At 39.0% G+C, this 8,643-nt stretch overlaps 1 pseudogene; it reads left to right on the top strand.

The window, feature by feature from the left end:
- The first annotated feature begins 8,314 nt into the window (after positions 1-8,314).
- On the top strand, positions 8,315-8,432 carry LOC116100106 (annotated as a pseudogene).
- The last annotated feature ends 211 nt before the right edge of the window (positions 8,433-8,643 follow it).

The following is an 8,643-nucleotide window of genomic DNA, read 5'->3' as shown; positions in this document are numbered from 1 at the left end:
ATATCAGGCTTGATACGAGTTTGCCATTCCACCCAGGCCTCTTCTACAAAAGAGTATGGAATGATGAAGGATCTGTAGCATCCTCTGACTTTATCTACTCGTCTCTGACTCCTCTTTCAGCTGAGGTTTCCTCCAATGAGATCATTATAACATTTTCTTTCTGGTTCCTAAAGTTGCATGCATCAAAGTCTCTCCTAACAGGATCTTCTTACCAGCACAAGTGGGATAGGAGCAGGTTTTGGTTCACATCAGCTAGAAGCCAGGCTAATGATTGCAAAGCCCATCAAAAGATGTCTTCTTCCCACTTGACCCCTTTCCTTGCAAGCACATGACTGAAAGACAGTCTGTTTTGCTAGCCACCATCAAGAAAACAATCTTGCTCTTTTTAGTCCTCCTGTGATGTACAGCTCTGCGAAGAACTGTTTACAGGATATGCCATTGTACTCTTGGAGAGTTTTAGCCAACATACAAAGGCTTTAGGGATATTTCCAGAACAGAGTTTTGTTTTTCATTTGAATTCTAGATTCTTTATAACAATCTAAGATGGAGGAGAGTCTTGTATGATAGCACTCTGTCTAGAATACCCAGGTAGTTCTTTTCCTCACTTCCTTTGAGTATTCACTCCTCCAGCCTCGTCTTTCAATGAGCCCTCGTCACCATCCCTACTCTATTTAAAATTCTCTACCTACTCACCTTCACTACATTTCTGCTTCCCCTTACATTGCCCTACAATTCCTTTGCCTATAGCATGTGCTACCTAAAGTACCATGTAAACTTACTTATTTGACTTGTCTGCGCTTCATTACTTCTCTCTTCTTTGTTGAATTAAGTTCTAAGAGGGCACAGAGTTGGGATTTTATTATGGCTATCATATCCCAAGTACTTCAAGAAGTTTCTTATGTAATATAACTCCAAAATCCCTAATTTGCTTCCATTTGTAAATAATTCCACCATGCTAATTAATCATAGCATCTTTAGAACTAAAATGGGCATTTATTGAAGCAAAGGCCCAAGCTCATGTCTCTCAGATATAGAGATTTGTTGTTCAGCCACATTTGGTTAGTTCTTTTTTTTTTGGTTAGTTCTTTTAAAACTGCCTATAGAAGACCAAATCAGGTAAGACCAAGAATTTTGCTTATTCATAAAAAGCATGTGGACAGTTTTGTTATTTTGATAATTATGCTTTGATAATAATGCTTTGTCTACACTATCGTTGGTTACCCAACTTCCTTCTCTCTGCTTTCTGACACAATAATGGCCTACTCATGTATGTTACATGGAATACCATGCAGAGGTCAGCAATAGCTACTGACAGTCTATTCAGAATAAACTATGGTGGAGAAAAACCTAGCAGAGGAGCACATAATCACCCATGCAGGCCATTGCATGTATAGCCTGAACATTATCCTATAGAATACATTAGTTGCTATTGGAACATATTGTGGGGAGGGGAGTTGGTATGAATCTTCATGTATCAGATTGATCAAAATATTTTTATTGGATAATAGAGAATTATTGTCCCTGTGGATCAAGCTGATCATGGAACTATATTATTAACTAAAGATTACGCAACAATCATAAATGCGAAGTGAATGAACTTGGGTGTATTTTACTGGCAGTGGTGATAGTCATGACTCTAGTTAGTAGAGATACAGACACTAGCCCAGGTGTTCACAATAGCAGGTACTCACATGTTGACTGTAAATCTCTTGTCTTGATATAATTATAACATATTTTTGTGTTAATACTCACTGTGACACTTTTATCATCAAAGTATATATATATATATATATATATATATATATATATATGTATATGAAGTTCACGTGTTAAAGCATGCTTTAGTCTACAAGCTTCCAGCACATTGTAAAGGCCATTATACCATATGCTTATTGCTAAGTGGTGACACAGGAAAGACTCTCAGTCCCAGTGTTGAATAAGGAGACTGTACTGTGACTTCCCCTCAACACATATATCTTCATATATGTGTTCAATGAGAATGGATTATTCACATGATCTATAAAACTAAATAAACTATGATTTATGTCAAGCCCAAACACTGAGCCTTCTATCCCACATGTGTCTTGTATGCTCTATCACTGTACATAAGTACAAGGCATTCTTTCAGTTCACAATGTGGTACTTTCATCATGTAGTCAAGTCTGTCAGTCCTTACAGCTGTGGTATTGCCTTCTCATTCTGTGCTGAGGATTTGGACATACATATACTAAATGTATTGCAAGTTGTGACTGCTTACATTTCAAACTGTCCAAGTTACCTATACTATATTTAAGTGACAATGCACTAGGGTATGTGGCACAGGAGCAATAATCATGTAGAATGACATGAGAAATTTGTTCAGTATAACCATTTGTTCCTATCTTGAACATATGAAACACTCTGTTAGCACAAAGCAACAACTATCAAGGGAGATCAAAGACCAAGAACAGGTCATTCACATAGCAGAACTTCAGATGTTTAGATATATGAAAACTTTCTCAATATCTAGTGGCCACAGAGATACAGTCTAAAAATACTGAGATTCGGATTTTCAGCTTTCAGGTTAGCACAAACTAAAAGAAATACATCGTAAGTGTTGAAATGAGTTTGAGGAAGGGAATAATACAATTGGAGTGCAACCTCACAATACTTTAAAAGAGTTATCTTTTTAGAGCTCTTCCATAGTTACAGCGAAATTGAGGGTAAGGTACAGAAACCTCCATAATCTTCTTACCTCCATGTAAGCTGTCTCCCAATTTTGAAGTCTCTCACACCAAAGTGGAACCTTTGTTTCAATCACTAAACATGAATGGGTAAATCAGTAACAAAAGTCATGGTTACATGAGGAACTCCTCTTGGTATTGGTCATCCTATGGACTTGGACAATGTAATGGTACATATCCAACCTCACCATATCAAGAATATTTTCACTGATCAAAATATACTTGCTGGAAATATTTGTCTCAGTTGTCTTAGTTATGGTTTTATTGCTGTGAAGAGACACCATGACTAAGGCAATTCTTATAAATGACAACATTTAAGTTGGGCTGGCTTACAGGTTCAGAGGTTCAGTCCATTATCACCAAGTCAGGAAACATGGCAGTGTCCTGGCAAACATGGTGCTGGAGAAGGAGCTGCCTTATTCCAAAGGCAGCCAGGAGAAGACTGTCAACAATGTGGCTAGGAGGAGGGTCTCAAAGCCCATCCCAACAGTGACACCCTTTCTCCAGCCAGGCCACATCTCCTAATTGTGCCACTCCATGGGCCAAGCATATTCAAACCACCACATCAGTCTACAGAAACCTTTTTCCTAACCTTTCATTGTATCAACAGTTTATCCACTTCTCGAGGGTCACCCAGTTGGACTCTATAGCATGCATACATTTTTGGGAGATTTCTTTCACTTAGGAATATGGCATTAAATGTCTTCCATGGCTTTAATGGCTTGGTAGCTCTTTCTTTTTAATACTGAATAATATTTCACTGTCTGGACACACCACACTCAGATGTTTATTTTCTCACTCAATGGGAGTTATCACTCCTAGCTTTGGGGAACTCCAGAATTATTGCTTTTGTGATATTTACCTGGTTTCCTCACATCATTCTCCTTCTCCAAGTCCAAATTTTTCACTTGTGTGAAAACAGAGTCATCTTGCCTTGGGGTTCATCCTAGTGATTTCCTCTTTACTTGATCACCTACAAATAAAAATAAAAATTAAAAAGAAAAACCCTCCATTTCCAAAATGGCCATATTATCATGCAGACTTTCTGAGATGGGTTCGACAGTGACTCCAAAATGGCCATATTAATAGAAATTGTGAAGTTAGGACTTCAACCAACATTGCTGGTCAGATATCAGTGAAAGAAGTGGGGGTATAGTTTCATTCTTAGGCTTCTTTGCTTAACTACCATATTTCTGGTTTGGGTTCCTTATTTATAAAATACCAAAACCATGAAAGCACTTTGTGACTCATCTGTCCTTTCCTTGCCCACCTGCTCATCCCACCAGGCCTTTTGAGGCCTTCTGTGCATTTCTACTTCATCACAAGAATAAGCAGAACATATGTTTTTATCAACAATGGTGGAGAGTTGAAGGCACCACTTTCTAACAGTAGCAGGTCAAGAAATCATACACACATCAGGACTCCTGGGGAAGCTTTGCCTGAGCCTGTTTCTCTTTTCTCACTAATCCCTCATAATGCCCTGTTTCATAATGTAATTTAGTGAAATTAAGCTCAAACAGCCCCAAATTATATAATTAATTACATTTGGCTTCAATTACATTGACTAATTGATCCAAGCCTGTTCACAGACTACCTGTAGCCTAAGGTGGAATAAGCAGGTGGTAGAGGCTGATTAACTTCATCTGTACAAGCTAATTTGTTTTTTTAAAAATTGTTACAGATCTCAGATGAATCCCACCAAACATCAGGTGTGTGTGTCTCACTTAGTTCATGAATACCATGCTATGCACATCTATGTAACTCCACATCAAGGGGCCTTTTTGGTATCTATCCTGTACTACAGCCCCTACCATCAAGCTTTCCACACTCTAATCGATTCCAATAAAGCCAAGTTCATTTTTCTGACATGGAACCCTAATGATGATCTTGGCCTGGGAGGCAGGGCTTTAGTTGTGGGACTGCATGCCCGAGGAGCTCGGTCTCCCACTATTACATCTCCTCAACAGTTTCTAATGAGTTATGGTGATGAGATGATTGCTGAAAATCTAGGACCTCAAAGCCAGACTATTCAAACTGCCTTCCAGGAGTTGCAGCAGTGTCTTCAAGCTTCAGAAATGCAGAATCCAGGGCCAACACCAATAAAAATCTGGAATTTAACAGGCTACCTGGGTGACGTGTATGCACTTTAACTTCCTGAGAATCCCCATTTTAAAGGAAGTTTTGTTAAATTGAGTTCACTTTATATAATGTGTGGATTTCATACCAGGAAACAAAGTGGGAGACCTAGAGAGAAGTCAATGAGAAAGAGTCATGATCTCTTGACACACGGTTCTCCTGGCTCCATTGATCTGCAATCCATCTTCTAGGTTGTTCTTAGGTGTTGGTTGCTAGCTGGTCTGGATGTAATGCCTCCTCTTTCTACAAATTCTGTGCAGGACCCACAAACCTTCAAAGTGACAGTCTCTATAATGTGTCCAACCTAACTTTCGAGTCTCGTTTCCATTGCCACTTTGCACTGTGTCCTCCAGCTGAGTAGGTATGCTTACTCTTAATCTTCCTTAGAAAAATGCCATATATTCCTCCTTATGTGACCTGCTAGCATGGCAGTTTGGTTTTTTTTTTTTTTCATAGTTGTATCTAGAGATAACATAAAACACTGTTTGGGCTGTTTTGAGGTATTGCACAGTAGGATTCTGTACATTCACATTTCTGTACAACAAACACACATATCAATCTCTTGAACACTTTTGTCTCTCCCAGTGGAAACTGTACAAATTAGACACTAACTCTGCATTTCTGTAGCCCACAGCTACTGTCTTTCTGCCTCTATCTATTTACCTGCCCTAGATGTTTCACATGCGTGGCATCTTCGACATATGCATGGATGAAGCAATGCGAGCGATGTTTATCACTGTTCATCTGACTTATTCCATGCAGCCATATCTTTCTGCTTGGTCCATGGTGCAGCATGCATCAGAATGACCCTCCTTGGTAAAGCTGACTGGCACTAAACTCCGTGTGCCATGTTTTGCTTCTCTTTTTCTATGAACACTTGGGTTGTTTCCACTACCTCTGTTGTGAATGTAGCCATGGACACAAGCATATAAATGATAATTTAGGTTTCTATAACTGTCGAGCACTATGGACATAAAGTCAGAGCATCTGAAGAGGAGGCACAAACTTCAGCAGGTGTTACTCTAGTGGTTCAAATATCAGAACTTGTATTATTGATTGTTCATCAAACTTCAGATAAATGAAAGTTTGGTCATCAGTTCTCTAATCGCTGTAGCATATGCTCAATGCTAAAGGGGAATTTGAGCAACGTAAAGGGACATTGTAGAAGTCTAACTTCAGTATATATGATAATAAAGATTGTCATCTCATACAATAAGGATTAGCATTTCATTTAAAAATAAGTTTCTAATCAAATCATGACACTTAAAAAAAATCCCACTTGATTCATAGTTCCAAAGGCTGAACACAGCTTTACAGAAAATATAAATTTCCAGTATTCTTTTTAGCTCTCTGAAGACTCTCTATAGCAGCATTACCTGGGAGCTTCCCATTAGCCTTATGGTATTTTGACTAGGGACTATTTTCTTTGATCTCATGCTATAATGTATTTATCCACCTTAACTCTCCCACTAGACCCGTAGCCAAAATCTGAATGTGGTATTAATGGGCTGCAGTCTCACTGACGGTAATAACATCGTGGCTTGCTAACCACATGATAAGATCAAGATGCATATTTGAATTGACTATATTTATGTTCCAGATGCAAGATGATTATCTCACAGCAGAGGCAACATGATTTAATACATAAGGCACAGGGCCAGAAATCAGGAAATCTGGATTTAATTCCTGGCTTTATCACTTGGGCCATGTACACATGCATGTAGTATTTTGTAATTGCATTGTTCTTTCTGACCCTAAACTGCTTCCTCCTGCCACTAATGCCCATTGCTATATTCAGCCATGACACCATTGCCTCACCTCCTTTTCCTTCTGCGTTTTCCCCTTTGTCCTCATCTTCCATACTTCTTATTAAATTACATTAAATTTTTATCACATGAACAGCGCGTAAATATGTTGGACCCTTTTCTAACATGCACACAATAGTTGTCAATCTCTCCCTAGCTATCATGTCTCCATTTCCCCAAATTTATCCTCTGATCCTTAATCTTGTTTTTGTTTTTGTTTTTTTTCATTTTTATTTCACTTATTTTCTGACTATAGAGTCTCATTTCATTTCTTTCCCACCTTCCTTACAGTAGTTTCACCAGCTTGAGTTACACATCAAAGTTTTCTTTTTCAATGTGTTTATTGGTGTTTTGCTGGCATGGATGTCTGCATGAGGGTTTGGATCACCTGGAACTGGAGTTACAGTTTGTAAGCTGCCATGTGGATGCTCTGAACCCTGGTCCTTTGGTAGAATAGCCAGTGCTCTTAACCACTAAGCCATCTTTCCAGTCCGCAAACATAAAATCTTACCACCTAAAACATTCTTCTGAGAAATGCATTGTAAGCATGCTATAGCACACAAAAGCAAACAAAGAAACATCCCAGAAGGCCGGAGGGGTTCCTGTGTCTGCAGGACAGGCATTCAGTGAACTGAAAGCTGCCCTCAGTCCATCCTATTGCACAGAGAAGAGGTCAGACAGCGATGTTCTCGGGATCCATGAATTTTCTTGAGAATGAAACACCTCAGCATCCCTGCCATGGTGCCTGTTCATGGCGAAGAGAGTCTGATCCACTGTAAGGGTCTTTTGGCTCATGTAAAGAACTAGTCATGTCAGCACCACAAAGAATGGAGAAGGCCAGCCTACAGCTAGAATTGCTAACAATGCAGGGCCCGATAGTTACCATCCTTCACCTTTAAAAGTATGGGTCACTGAAGCAGCCCAGCACTGGCCTATAAAAGGGCTAAGAACAATATAATTGCTTGGACAAAGCTTGGTGTTTTCCTAGGTCATGTTGGCAAACAAGCAGAGAGGAAAACAGTTCCTTTGACCAGAATGTGTTGTTTGGAATTGTATTTTTTGTTCCTTTCAAGTTCTGATCATTATACATGGAATGACTAAGGGTACAGTTAGCACTCGGTAATTTTTGCCTCAATAAAATACTATTGGCAAAAATAAAGATCCATGTTTTCTTGACCCGGATACTGCTGCAAAACACAGTGCGTTTTTGATAATAAATGTGAGCTGCAGTGTTTTGGGGACACTGAGCAGTTTAGTTATCTCAATTGTGTAAACATACACATTTGCACACATCCTTGAGAATATATATTTAATCTCTACTTTAAAAAATGGAGCAGGCAGGCTGAAACATAAAATTACAGACCACTTTGGCACACAGCAAATAGGATGAATTAAATGGCTTCATGTGATCTGTGTTCTCAAAGAGCTCTTTTCTGTCTTTTGTTTCTCCTTTTCCAGTATTCTTCTTTTAAGAAAGCACAAAAGGTGTCCCTGAAGTCCTTGCCACAGCCCAGTCTTCCTCTTTCTAAGAGGTAGGCAGTCTTCTGAAATGAATGTAAGCCCTTCCTGTTTATGCCTTGAGTATTCACAATATGCTTAGCCTCAACCAACATACAACACTGAGATGTCCATTTAAAAACACTGAATTCTGCCTAGGCCATACCACCCTGAACATGCCCTATCTCATCTGATCTCAGAAGCTAAACAGGGTTGGGCCTGGCTAGTACTTGGATGGGAGACCGCCTGGGAATACCGGGTGCTGTAGGCTTAAAAAAAACACAACACTGAATTCTTTACAAGATTATGCCAAAAATAAAAATATCACTGATTCATTTAATAAATGTCTTTCTTAAATATGCTATCTATATTCAACATATTTTGTAATTTTTTTCAATATTTAGACCAAGGTACAGCACTTCCAGTCGTATGCAAGAGCTAACACACTTGACAAACTTTTCTCTCAAATATGGGTAGATGCT

This window comes from Mastomys coucha, unplaced genomic scaffold (assembly GCF_008632895.1).
Source record: "Mastomys coucha isolate ucsf_1 unplaced genomic scaffold, UCSF_Mcou_1 pScaffold20, whole genome shotgun sequence".
Taxonomy (NCBI): domain Eukaryota; kingdom Metazoa; phylum Chordata; class Mammalia; order Rodentia; family Muridae; genus Mastomys; species Mastomys coucha.
This window is presented reverse-complemented; position numbering and strand designations above follow the sequence as displayed.